Source organism: Accipiter gentilis, chromosome 25, assembly GCF_929443795.1.
Source record: "Accipiter gentilis chromosome 25, bAccGen1.1, whole genome shotgun sequence".
Lineage (NCBI taxonomy): Eukaryota > Metazoa > Chordata > Aves > Accipitriformes > Accipitridae > Astur > Astur gentilis.
In genome coordinates this window covers 10,143,677-10,156,984 of record NC_064904.1, presented here as the reverse complement: position 1 = coordinate 10,156,984, position 13,308 = coordinate 10,143,677, and the positions used below count along the sequence as shown (strand labels likewise).

General features: G+C 41.2%; 2 protein-coding genes across 4 annotated transcripts in view; one reads left to right on the top strand and one right to left on the bottom strand.

Annotated features, from left to right (window-relative positions):
• The window catches only part of WDR25 (WD repeat domain 25), a 736,496-nt gene that overhangs the window by 569,233 nt on the left and 153,955 nt on the right, over window positions 1-13,308 (bottom strand). The gene's annotated exons all lie outside the window — the stretch shown is intronic.
• The window catches only part of BEGAIN (brain enriched guanylate kinase associated), a 153,288-nt gene that overhangs the window by 76,643 nt on the left and 63,337 nt on the right, over window positions 1-13,308 (top strand). The window lies entirely within an intron of this gene.

Genomic DNA, 13,308 nt, shown 5'->3' with positions numbered 1-13,308 from the left:
CATCAGTCTGTAGTCTCTCATTGTTCAGTTGCGCTATGTTTTCTGAACGAGGGGAATAACAGCGGATCTGTTTATTATAGTAGTCTAGATGCTTGCCTCAGCCAAGCCTGTAATAATTGTTAGTAACATGTATAAAAACTGAAAGTTGTTTAAGAAGCTGCAAAATCCACAGCTGCCTACTACCAGTTAATATTTTTTTATGATGGAGTAGTTCTTATAATACAGATGCACTGCATGTCATTGTTGATGCCACAGTTATCTGGGCAGTTCACCCACCTTTCTTAATTGCTGGTATGTATATATTCTCTCTCCTTTATCAGGTTTACTTTAATCTTCGGTCTCCTGAAATAAGGAATTTTCCAATGCTATAGGTACAGAGATGTTGAAAGGATGGAGGAGTTATGACTGATTCTAGTTTACATTCCTATGCAGCACATGCTATAAGTTTATGTAATGACTCGTTTTTCCATATTTTGCTTAGATTCTCTTCTACTTTTCTCCTGAATATATTCTTTGTACTTTGTTGCTTAACTTTATTTCAAGTGGCAGGTATGTAGAAGAAATGTCATACACTGATCCTATAGTTTTCAATGACATATGAAATATTGAAATATATATCAAAGTAAGAAATTAATTAGATAAAAAAATAAAGACAGGCTAAGCTTTAGATTGCCTTCTTGTAGTCTATTGATTTTCTTTGAATGATGTGTGTGAATTTTCATCTTAAGAGTGCTGTTAGTGTAGCAAAGACATAAGTGAGATTTTTTGGTATTTTTTTGGCACAGTCTACACTCTGTGGAGTGAAAAAACCAACAGTCTTGGAAAAGTAAGTGGTTTGAATTCCTACTTTTCAGTCCCATGGGGCTCTGCACATGGGTGGTGTACCTGGGTTTAGATGAGCTTGATGCAAAAAGAGCTTTGCTCTGCTACTTGTCCTTGTTAAAATCAGGAGATGATGAGTGAAGTGAAATACAATCAGGGCATATAAAACTGTTTTTCAAAATGTTTGACCCTGATTCCAATTTGTTTGAATATTTGGAAGTCTTTTAAAATCGGAACAAATTCACACAGCCACAGTGTCATCACTGAGTTTGATCTTATGTGGTGTTTTTAAATGGATGCCCGTGGGGAAGTTCAGTCTTGGGATGACATTTAGTAGCATTTCTGTAGGGGTCGCTAAAAAAAACCCCACAAATCTCTTTTCTTACCATCACTGACCACTTGTAGTTCTTAGTTTCAAAATAAAATAAGCTTACATTATGGAGGACAATACCACAGTTTATCTCCAAGTATACCAAAGCTTAAAATGCACAAATCTGGGATTTGACCTCAGGCTATTTAGCCATTTCATAAAAAAAAATAAACAGCCATTGAAAGATAATTTTCATTTCCTTCCCTGGTTTTTAAAAAGTTCACAGGGATCTAAACTTTTAGATAGATTTTAGTATTTCCTGAAAGCTTGCTTGTTTCTTTCCTGTTGATTAACTCAAATCTTAATCACACTGTTTCAACATATCTAGACTTTAAAAGTTTATCTGGAAACTTGCTTTCCAATTATATTGAAAAACATCAGCTTGCTGAAGGAACTAAAAAAATCTCAACATTTGTTTGTGAAAATGAAAGATAGTGAATGCGACAACTGTCAGCACTTACAAAATGAGGATAGATTCTATTTTATCCAGCCCGATGCACCTTCACTTTTAAAAAACTAATGAGAAAGCAACAAAAAATTTCAGGAAGAGAGTTTAAAAAACCAAGTCTGAATTCACCCAGAATACTGAATTAGTTCAGTTATAAGGCAAAAAAAATAAAAGTGACCTGTGTTTAGATAATCCACATCTCAGGGCACAAGAGGAATTTTGGGGCAAGTCTGTAGTAAAGAAGCTGCTTCCTCACTCTGCATGGTTCTTTGGGGTGCTACGTCTGCAGGGTAGGTGGGAGCAGAGGGCTCCTGGGTCCCCTCTGAAGAAGCACATTGTGTATTGCTTTTTACATGAATAGTGCGAGCATCTTTACAGATGAATACCTGCTGCCTGATTTAGTCCCTCCACACTTGCAGAGAGCTCCTTCATTTACTGGCTCACTCCAAAAATGACAGAAGACCTAATGCCAAGGTGCTGGAGGAATGCAGTCCTGTTCCCTCTCCTTCTCCATACACCCACAAAAAAGGCGACAAAACAGTCTTACACTAAAAAGCCAGTTCAGCTGAGGGAGCAGGATAAAATAGACTCGACTGAACTAATAAATCATGGCATTAGGTTGGGAGGAAGGTTGTATGAAATGACAGCACAACATGCTGAGTGGTGGGAACTTGCTAGAGGTGAACTCATTTATACTCTTGCAGAGTAGAAGACTTCTCAGTTAACAAGTCCCCAAATAGTGTGCTGCAGTGTATAAAACAAGGTAGGGCTTGAAATAATTAGCCAAAGATGACAGATGGCAATTCCTTTCTCTTTTTTTCCTTCTCTTCTTTTGCTGTAATACCAAGTTGATCAAAGAGCTGAGGATCATTTGTTATTGTAGAAAAACTAAAAATATCTTGAAATATTCAGGCAAAATAAGTTCATTCAGATAACAGCCAGTAGCTCTCATTGTTCCTGTTCAATACCTTATACATAAGCCTGTGTGTAGTGATAGTTTTTCTCAGAATCTGAATTGCATGCACACAGCTGAGAATTTGGGTGTTTCCAGGCTAAGGAGTATTATTTAATCAATTTATTAATTTATTTAATTTAATTGTTTGCTTGTGTTAACAAACCAGTGATCTATTCTCCTGCCAGAAAACCTTCCAAAAAATCCCTAGAGCTCACCTCTATGGCATGTTGCTTTAGTAATGTCATACAGCTGTGTGTGATGGGGGAACTAAATGATAAAGAACAGAGACTGCAGTAGAACTGACTGCACTGATGGCTACTGAAAGTGACTGAGGGGTCAGTCCTGTGTCTCACTCTAAGCAACAGCAGTATTATCTCCTATAGTCTTTAATAATCATATCTGGCAAGCATTGGCTTTTTTTAAAGGCAAGCACCTATAGATTCAAGCTAGAGATACAACAGGAGCTTCTGTCTTGTAGGACTTCTGTCACAAAAGAGGATCAGAATGCAACTGTGACCAGATAAAATTAAAAATAAAATTCAGTAATTTACTCAAGAAAGGTAATAAACACTGCTTATAAAAGTAAAAAACAGTGGCATTTGCAGTTCCTTCTCCCCCCAGTCCCGGTCCCAGTAGTAATTCTGTCTGACTGGTCCTGGAGCCATAAGAGTATATTTAATTTTTTCAAGCACTTAGCATAATGTTTGTGATGGGAAGTGCTAAGCCAGCCCACCAAAATGAGTCCCTTGAGTCAGACAAAGATGAATTTCAAATCAGAGGAAAGAGAAAAGGATAGGGAAAGGAGGGAAATAGCTAAGGTGAGACCAGAGATGATAACATCTGTCCATTAACTTATGTCTGGATGCTTTATACCAAATGAAACAGGAACAAATTTCTTTCCCTACTATTAAAGCACATTTCTATAGTACTCCCCTACCGCACCTCCAACCTCAGTCCTTTAATAGAAAGAGTAAGTTAAATTTCAGCTTACTTCTGGGCAGTGGGTTTCACCCATTCTCATTACATGTCCTATTACAAATAAACAGCACCATTCAGGAAGAACCACATTCCTGTTCCAGCACAGCTTGATCCAGATGAATCAGGAAGGTAAACAGACAAAAGCAGAAGTGAGAAAGGTTTAATAACACAATTAAAATATAACTTTATAAGCTTGTGAGCTGATGTGGCAGGCTGCTTTCAGTAATTTCCATAGGGAGTGCTTATCCGTGACTACAAACCAAAGCAATCTAGAAGCTGGCTACTTGAAGCTGTAAGGAGAGCTGCTGGAACCGAAGGCAGCTTGCTCAATTGCCTGGAGACCTCTCTTTGGCTTCCAAATCATAAATTGAAGTCTACCTCTAATTTTGCTACCTCAATTTCTCAATACCTCACTGGTTTTGGGGTGTTTTTTTCTATTCTTTCTCATCACTGCTTAGTATTCTAGATTCCCTAGTGAGATGCAGTAAAGACTGCTAGGACTCTGCCAGACATTAAAAAGCAGGCAACATCTGTTCAACAACTTCAAATCACTTTCTGTGTGAGGCAGCCCCCCCAACAGCCTTTGTTACAGCAAGTATTTGTTGCAGTCAGCCTTTTCTGCTGTTTTCCTTATCTATTCATACCCTGCAACTTTACATTGCAACTCACCATTTCTTCTAGCCCAGTGTTTTATGCAAACATATCAGCCTCTGGAAAGCCAGAAAATAGCAGGTCTTACAGAGATGAACCTTCTTCCAGTGTCATGTCAAGAGCAGAGTCTGGGCAGCAAGCAGTGTGAAGATCCCTTCATCCTTGGGAATGGTCAGGGTCATTATGTCTCTGCTTTCTTGGACAAACGCTGGCTGAAGTTTGCCATGCCAGAATTTAACTGCCTTCTCTCCCAGCTTCTCCAGCTCACTCATTTCAGATGTGGTCCAGAGCACTAAGCAACATTTGGACGAAGCAGACAGTTTGGAGTAGGGCATGAACATGAGCAGAGTCCTCCGTTATAATGAGAAAATAAACATACTCTTCCTACCTCTAGAGGACGAGTCAGAAAACCTGTATTCCTCTTTGAATTGCATGCTTTTTTTCTTCTCTTGCAACTTTATTTTCCACCTGTTCATCTCTTCCTTTTCTAGCAACACAGAGGAAAATCTTGAAGAGGGACAGTCTTTATTCAAACTTCTGTAAGATCATTTATTGAACCTAAGGGTTGGCATTTAAGCCACTGACGCTTAAGAGCCTACTTGCCAGAGCTGAAATTAGTCAGTCCCCACAGACTTTAGGGAGAGCCTAACAAAGGCTAGGAGGCAGCTTGGAAGAAATCAGAGATTGTAACAGCTTCTGCTGCTTCCACTGTTTCACTCTGCTTTAGCCACTTTCGAATTTGGGCACAAGGCTCCTGCTTTTTCACTGTGCACTGCATTCATTTCTCACATACAGCCAACCTGACTACACTCAGGTATTTAACGTCAAAAGTGTCTTGTAAGCAAAAGTGGTCATCTCGTTAATAGGAAACAGAAACATATTTTGAAGACTCCAGATCCAAATCAAGTGAGAAGAAGTATTAAATCAGTCCTCAGGGAGCTGGCTCAGCTTTTCAGTCTCCGTGCAGCCCTGTACCAAGCATAGTGCTGGGCTACCCAGCTCACGGGCTCGTGGTAGACAGTGTACATCCCGGTTTGTAAGTCCACATTCTTCCCTCTCCATGAGCTGCTCTGCATCCTTGATTTCTTAGTGCTCTGCACAATAACATGCTCCCTAGATGCAGGTCTGGATTCTCATTGTTCATTTTCATTTTCCCTTTGCAGTTTTCAGCACACTGGGGGATTCACAACTGCCTGCTGAAGAAACTTCATTTAAAATAATCAAAACACCTTTAGTGTCTATTTCTGAAAGCTGTAATTTTATTCATGGTATTTCTATTCAATCCATTCAGAGCCTTAGGTTATGGATAGTACCTTTAAATAAAGGACAATTTGTATGTCTTTATTATAGGCACATTTCAAAAATCTTACCACGTTCCACTGACAATAATGGCATTCACTTAAGACAACTCAGTGCTGACAGCTGGTCCTCTAAGGGTTTTTTGCATGTCAACATGTAAATGAATTTTCATATCTTAATCACCTCATATTACGGTTAATAATGAATGCTCTTGTTGGATAGTTGTGTCTGTGGGCTTCTGATACTTGTTCTAGAAGTCACCCCTTCTGCAATGAAAGACTCTCAGGTCAATATAACCAAAACATAATTTAGTTTTATTTTTGAGAGAGATCTCTCTTTTCTACCTCTTATGAATAAACCCAACACAGTTTAGACACATTTACCATATAATATCTCTTGCCAGGTCTGCATTTTTAATTGTGCAACTTATGCAAGAGTCGGGTACTCACATCGTAAGTGAAGAAAATCTACCTTGCAAAGTCCAGCAATACTCCTGTTTTAAGGTACATATATCAGCTCTCCAGGTGCTGTAGAATCATAGAATCATAGAATCGTTTAGGTTGGAAAAGACCTTTGAGATCATCAAGTCCAACCATCGACCCACCACCACCATGCCCACTAAACCATGTCCTGATGAGTCATGTCTACGCGCTTTTTTAATACCTCCAGGGGTGATGACACCGCCACTTCCCTGGGCAGCCTGACCACCCTTTCAGGAAAGAAATTTGTCCTAATATCCAACCTAAACCTCTCTTGCTGCAACTTGAGGCCATTTCCTCTCGTCCTATCTCCAGCCACCCGACAGGAGAGACCAACACCCACCTCACTACAACCCCCTTTCAAGCAGTTGTAGAGAGCGATAAGATCTCCCCCCAGCCTCCTTTTCTGCAGACTAAACAGCCCCAGCTCAGTCAGCTGCTCCTCACAAGACTTGTGCTCCAGGCCCTTCACCAGCTTCATTGCCCTTCTCTGGACACGCTCCAGCACCTCAATGTCTTTCTTGTAGTGAGGGGCCCAACACCGAACACAGGACTCAAGGTGCGGCCTCACCAGTGCCCAGTATAGGGGGACGATCACCTCCCTGCTCCTGCTGGCCACACTATTTCTGATACAGGCCAGGATGCCGTTGGCCTTCTTGGCCACCTGGGCACACTGCTGGCTCATATTCAGCCGGCTGTCAACCAGCACCCCCAGGTCCTTTTCTGCCGGGCAGCTTTCCAGCCACTCTTCCCCAAGCCTGTAGCGCCGCGTGGGGCTGTTGGGACCCAAGTGCAGGACCCGGCACTTGGCCTTGTTGAACCTCATACAATGAAATAGGCTCTCATGTTAAGGATCTGTCCCACAGAACTTTGGACTTCAACTGGTTAACATCTCTTTTTTTTCCCCCATGTCCCTTCCAAATGACACTCTCTAATATTTCTGATAAAGCATTCCTCTTCTCTGGTTTAAATTCTTCCAGAAAGACTGGAACCTAAGAAAAGGACTCTGTTACTTGTCTTATGTGTCCATCAGTCATCTGGAAACTATCTATCTGAGCTCCAGATTTGGATCACCCACACATTTGCTCTGAAACATATGTACAGGCCTTCCCTCTAACAATCCATACTCAGCTTCAGGTTGTTTATTTTGAAAATGAGTACTGGAAAGAAAATTGAAACAGTTTAATACTTGCAAAAAAAACCCACCTCCCAAAGCTATCTACCTATGTATGTGTGTGTATCTGTGTGTATATATATCTATAGGAAGGAAAGGTCTGCATGCAATTTGACAGGCAAACTGTTTATACTCCAAAGTTTCAAATATGTAACAAACTTCTTTGAAAATAATGGAGAAATTTGGTGGATGTTCTGTAGTGAAAAAAAAACCTGACAGACCTCGGTGAAAATTTGCAAAAAAACAGGTGAGCTGAATAAAATATGTGTGAGCCTGAATTTATAGGAAACTGCCTATTGTAGAACTTGGATACACGGTTGCTGAGGCATTTGTTTGGGTACAAATGAAGCTGCTGAATAAAGAGCCACAAGAGCACTGGGATTTGTGGACTGGGCTCTGGGTCTGAGCTGCAACAATGTAATCTATTTCCCCAACAAAACTAATTTCAAGTCTGTAGTTGGATTCTCAGAATCTGGATCTAGACTTTGTAATTTGATCCCATCCCCCTTCTAACGAGATGGAGCAAGCACAAGGTTAGCTACAAAAACTGCAGACAAGGAAGATAGTTTTGGTATTACCCTTTTGAAACAGTGACCCTGAGCATGTAACACATAATCAAAACTTGATTAACATAGAAATCCAATTACTGCTTCATTATAGATCTTTCATTAATCTAGAAAACACTTGCAAAATGCTTGGACTTCATTTCCCAACAACTACAAATCTAAAAAACATTGTCGAGGGGTCAGATTCAATGACACAACTATTGTCTCAAAGCTATTCCTCCTAAGCCAAGGTTGGGGTGCCTTTCTTGCAGCGTGCCCACCCTGGGCAGCATGCGGATCTGGCGTGACCCATGCCAGAGCCATGCCCTGTGACCAGCAGCAGAGCTGTGCTGGAATAAAAGGTCCTGGGTAATCCAGACCACCAGCCACGGATCAGCAGGACCTGCTGAAGCCAAAATTCCCTGGTGATCCCAAGGTTAAGGTGACAATGCCGTCCAGCTCCATTGAATAGCAACGCAGTGGCACTGAGGACCTGTCGGCATCTCTGCTAGCTGCAAACTTCCACAGAGCTCTCTGTCCCCAGCTTGCTGCTCCCTGGGATGTGAGGTACGTATCAGGAAGAGGTCCCCCAGGGCCTCGCCATCTGCCTGGCTGACTGCCCTCATCTCTATGAGGATAGGCTCCATTCAAAGATCAGGAACAAAACCAGGGATGTGGCTATTTGCTCTCCTTCAGCCAAACAGGCCATCTCTTTGCAGAGGTCCACAGCAGCCTCAGACTGTTAGGAAAGTGCTTCCAGAAAACAAAATGCACAAACCTGGCCCCAGGCTCTCTGGCTGCCCACCACATCGCTGCTCCTGGCTGTCATCAGCGATGGCTGGGCTCACAGACGGTCCCTTGGCCCTTCCCAGAGACCCTCTCCTACTCTTTAGACTCTTCACAGTAAGCACCTGTGCAGGGCTGACTGTTTTAACTTTTCCCTAAATAAAAACCCACAGGGCAGAAGAATCAAAGATGCTTTTTGAAATTCTGTTCCAGAATATATTTTTTAAATTTCCCTCAGCGCTCCCAAATTCCTGATCCTGTGAAGCCCTTTTCTGAACGTGACCCATCGCAGACACTATGTGATAAACACTTTAAAAGCATTTAGTGGTTCTTTTTTGTGGGCCTCCATGCAATCTAAGCAAAGAAGAAAGGGAATACTATTACCTCATCTGATACACACCGTACTGAGTCAGGGAGAGGGGGAGTTACCTGACGAGATGTGGCTGTCTATGTCTAAGCCACTTGACTAGATTCTCTTTGTAATTAGTGGAAATGGGTACTTTCAGGTTTGCGTCACCTCATCTTAAAGTAGGCTTCTAAAACAGGTCAGATTAATCTCATCCTGATAGTGCCTGCTCGTCAGGACCAGCTAAGAATAGGAGCCAGAGCTGACCAGCAGTATTGACATTTGCTTCTGGTCGGGTCAGTCTCGCCTTAACTCATTTGACTGGTATAACACTAGGCACGTTTGGCAAAGCCAGGTACAAGACTCAGAGCCCTAAACCCTAGTCCAGGTTAGTTCCTACTTACACATTCCTTCTCCCAAAGCACGATGTTTACCCACAAACTACAATTAGTTTGACTTAGGATTTCACAGCTGCATTAAAACTTCTTTCACTACCCAGAAATGAGAACCTTTGATATGTTTTTTCAGTATATTTGACATGGGCATCTATCTTGCCCTCGTTTTGCATTCCTTTCGCTGCTAATTTCCCTCCTAATACCATTAATCATATTTTGTTTTACTCATTCCTAGAGCTGTGTGAAGGAGAGTAATCAGCCTGTTCAGGGAGAATTTCAACAGTTAAAAAACCAGGATTGCTCTGGTTTTAAATGACACGGCAGAACCATCTACAAAGCAAAGCCCTGGGGTGGCAGGCAGATGTAGAAGTGCTGCCAAAGCAGATTGACCAGTGAGGTGGAGACGTGGGGTTTCCAGGATGTTCCACCGATGGGGCAGCCCCACAGATGTTGATTCTCAGAGTACCCTCGTTGTGGGCTCTCTGAGGGTAACAAGCTCTAGAAATCCTCTGGCCTCCAGGCAGCCGAACAGCCCCAACTTTCCACACCAGCTCTCCTCTGTCATCCTGCCATCTGCCAGGCAGATGAGCTGGCAGAAGGTCAGACAGGTACAATGAAAACCTGCTGGTTTTCCAGCACACCTTCCTCAGAATAGGCCATTGCCACATGGCATCTCAGTTTTGCCTGAAATGCTCCAGTGGAAATATGTTCACCTGGAGCTTCTGCAGCCAGTGCTACAGATGAATCCTGACTGACGGCTGCAGGCTGAGATGGGCACGCGTTGCCTGTCTCCATTCTGCTCATCGACCTGCGCACCCTTCCCTGGGGCTGAAGGTGTGCAGAGTACCACCGATGTTCAGCTTAATGTACAGGCTGTCAAGAACGCCGAGGCAAAAAAAAATACCCATTTTGACCACTCGCCACCCTTTGTGGACAGAAGTCTATTGGAGAGAGAGAGGTGACACTAGAAATGCAAACATCTCTTTGCTTTACCTCTTGTGCAAGCTGGGATAGCAAAATTTTAACGCCAAGAAAGTACCAGGAGTATTTGGTGGTACTTGAATTTGCCTGCATAGCCTTCTCATCTTTCTCCTGTAAAACAGACCCCTTCACTAAATGTAGAGCCTGGGTAGTGCTAACTCCCACCTGGTAATATCTCCCCTGAACAGCCTCTGAATTGTTCCTGAGGATCAATTCCAGCACCAGGATTCAATAGTGAGGCTTGGCATCTCTCTGTAGAAGCACTGCCGGAGGGAAGAGGGCTTCAAGTTCCCCAGTAAGGAGCAACTCCAGAATTCAAACCTGGCAATTACTGGCAGCATGACAATGTTTCTGGGCAAAAAATTCTGTGCCAATATATGTTTTCATATCTATTTTATATTTTCAGTGAGTATAAACAGAGCTAATTGGTGAATATAATACTTTGGAAAGTCTGAAGACCTGTTTTTAATAACCTTTAAAGTGGCTTCCCTTGAGAGGGTTTTTTTTCACCAGTCTAAATATTTAATATTGTACTTACTGTCCTTGTTTTTAGAGAAATGCTTTAATGAAGCAAAATGGGTAATGACTTGCAAACCACTGGTTGTCACAGGAGCAGGACTTTGGAGATCATTAGAAGAAATAGAGAACCACTTACCCAAAAAGTCCTACTCTACAGGATTTTGGATCCTGTCCTGTAATTCTCCCCAGCTGTCAGAGATTCAGGAAATCCATGGAGTATAGGATTAGTTTGCTAAGACATAATACTACCAGACTTCCCAAGACTACTTTTTATTCGCAAATAAGTCATCTCCTTTCTCCTGGCTGGACTTTTTTCCATTGAATTATTTTCTTAGTTTTTAACTAAACAACCTATATAAATATATATATAAAAATGTATTTGCTGAATATGTATATTCTTTATTATATAAATAATAAAGAACCATGAGAGCCAACTAGCAATAGAAAATAAATTATGAAATTAAATACATTGATTTACCAACATTAAAAAGATTCTGCACTGAAATTTTTTAATTAACTGGCATGTGACAAGCAGAAAAAAAATGCTGCTAGTTTGTGGAGTCGCTTATTTTAGAGAAAAGGGAAAATGCTAAATGCTTGACTTCATGTCTCCATAATTTGACTTCTTATTTTTTCCCTCTTTTCAACCCTGTCTAAATTACCATTACCAAGTTTACAGGGATAGACAACAAAATTAAGCAATCCTTATGAAAAGCCCAGACTTCTTGAACAAGAAAGTACACAACACAGCATACGGAAAGAGAATTCAGGCATGGCATTATGTGATACCACTAGAAGCTAACAGTAAGGGGAAGATTTTCAGAGGAAGAATATCTGTTTCATGAGAAATGCAAAAAAAAACCAACTCATGAAATACCTTAGATTTGTATTTAAAAAAAAATTGAGCTTCTGACCCTGCTATTAGAGATACTGGATTTGACACATTGTGTGTTCTTCTTTCTACAGTTTTTCTCACTTGCCTTGCCTTTGCTTTTCAGGTGTTTGCTCATATAAAACTAAGAAAGAGAAAACAACAGGCTTTACCGTAAACCACTAATATATCTAGATAAGGCTCAAATCATGCAGAAACTGAAACCATCCTGGGAATCCTGGGAAAACTGCTCTCAGGGTTACAGCTATTAGTACCCATTCAATGGTTTCAGTCCCAGATTCAGGAAAATTTCCCTGTTTGTGCCAATGATAAGCATAATTTTCATTGTGTCATTGCTTAAAGTTAGCTATCTTTTCAGAACTTCCTTGGCTCAATAAGGACATTAAAGCAGATAGACAGTTAAACACTTTCCCAGTTGGAGTCTTGTCTTTTTTTTTTTCTCCCATAAAAGTGGCTATAAGTTTTCTGCCATTCAGCATATTCTTGTTGGAACATGATTTCTATGTTTCTAAAATCTTTACTTTTCTGCCTAATATCTTGTATTTTAATAATGATTCACTATTACGTACCTAAAACTACATCTTAAATAATTCCATCATAAACCAGGTGTTATGTTCCTGTCAAAAAACAATAAGTCTTCTTAAAAATGACCAGCTGGTTTTGTGTGTATCAGATGAATCAAAGTACACACTGGGCAGGAGTTCTATTACATTTGGGAGAGTTTCAGGATCTTTCAGCTTGGATGGAAATGAGTAGAGCTTTTTCAGAATCATGGTTTGCTGAATGAGAATAACTTTGATCTTTGAAGTTGCCTAACTTATGCCTTAATCATCTTTTTTTTTTCTTATTTTTTTTTACAAAGTTACAGCCATGCTTTACTACCCAAAGAGTTTGCGAAAGACTGCATGTATGTAGACTGTTTCAGTAAAGCTCATTAGAATAGGCTTGATTTTAATGACATGAATAATCCTATTCTGAAAGCAAAGAATTCAAGAATACAAACAATTCAAAGTGAACTTCAAGGGGAAAAAAGGCTGAGCTTGAAGTTAAGTTTATCCTTCAAAATTTTGCTCAGCTGGGGCCCTAGCACAAGATTCAGGCTGCCAAAACCTGCCAAGCTGTCCAGACCTGAATCCCAAAGCACACTTTGGCAGGTCAGACCAGCACTGCCTTCCACCTGAGGATCAAGATTTACCCAGAACTCGCATTTTGAATCCCAAATTTCCCCACATAGAGAGGTCTAGGCACACAGGTATATGCAGAAGCAACTTCATTTGAGGAGTCAGGTGCTTTGCTCCTACCTAATCTTCACACAACTGAGACCCAAAGCAACATACCTACATGAGGAAGCAGAAGACAAAGTTATTGGAGGCCATTAACTTTCCTCTTTTTCCTCTTTTGTTAAGCAGTCTCCAGCTACTATGGACTTAAACACCCCTGGCATTCCCATTATATTTGTACCCTTACAGCCCCCCTTCCTCCCAGGGGTCAAACTCTGCCAGTGGCCAAAACTCTGGAGTGCAGCAGGATGTCACAAGCTCTCTTGATCTGGCACAACTTGCATTAACTGCACTTGCCCAGCATAGAGCAGCAGCTTGGGCATTTTTATCAAAAAGCATAGCTGGAGGAGCTACTGTCTACTTTTTGTAGAAATCCTAGTGGTTAGGT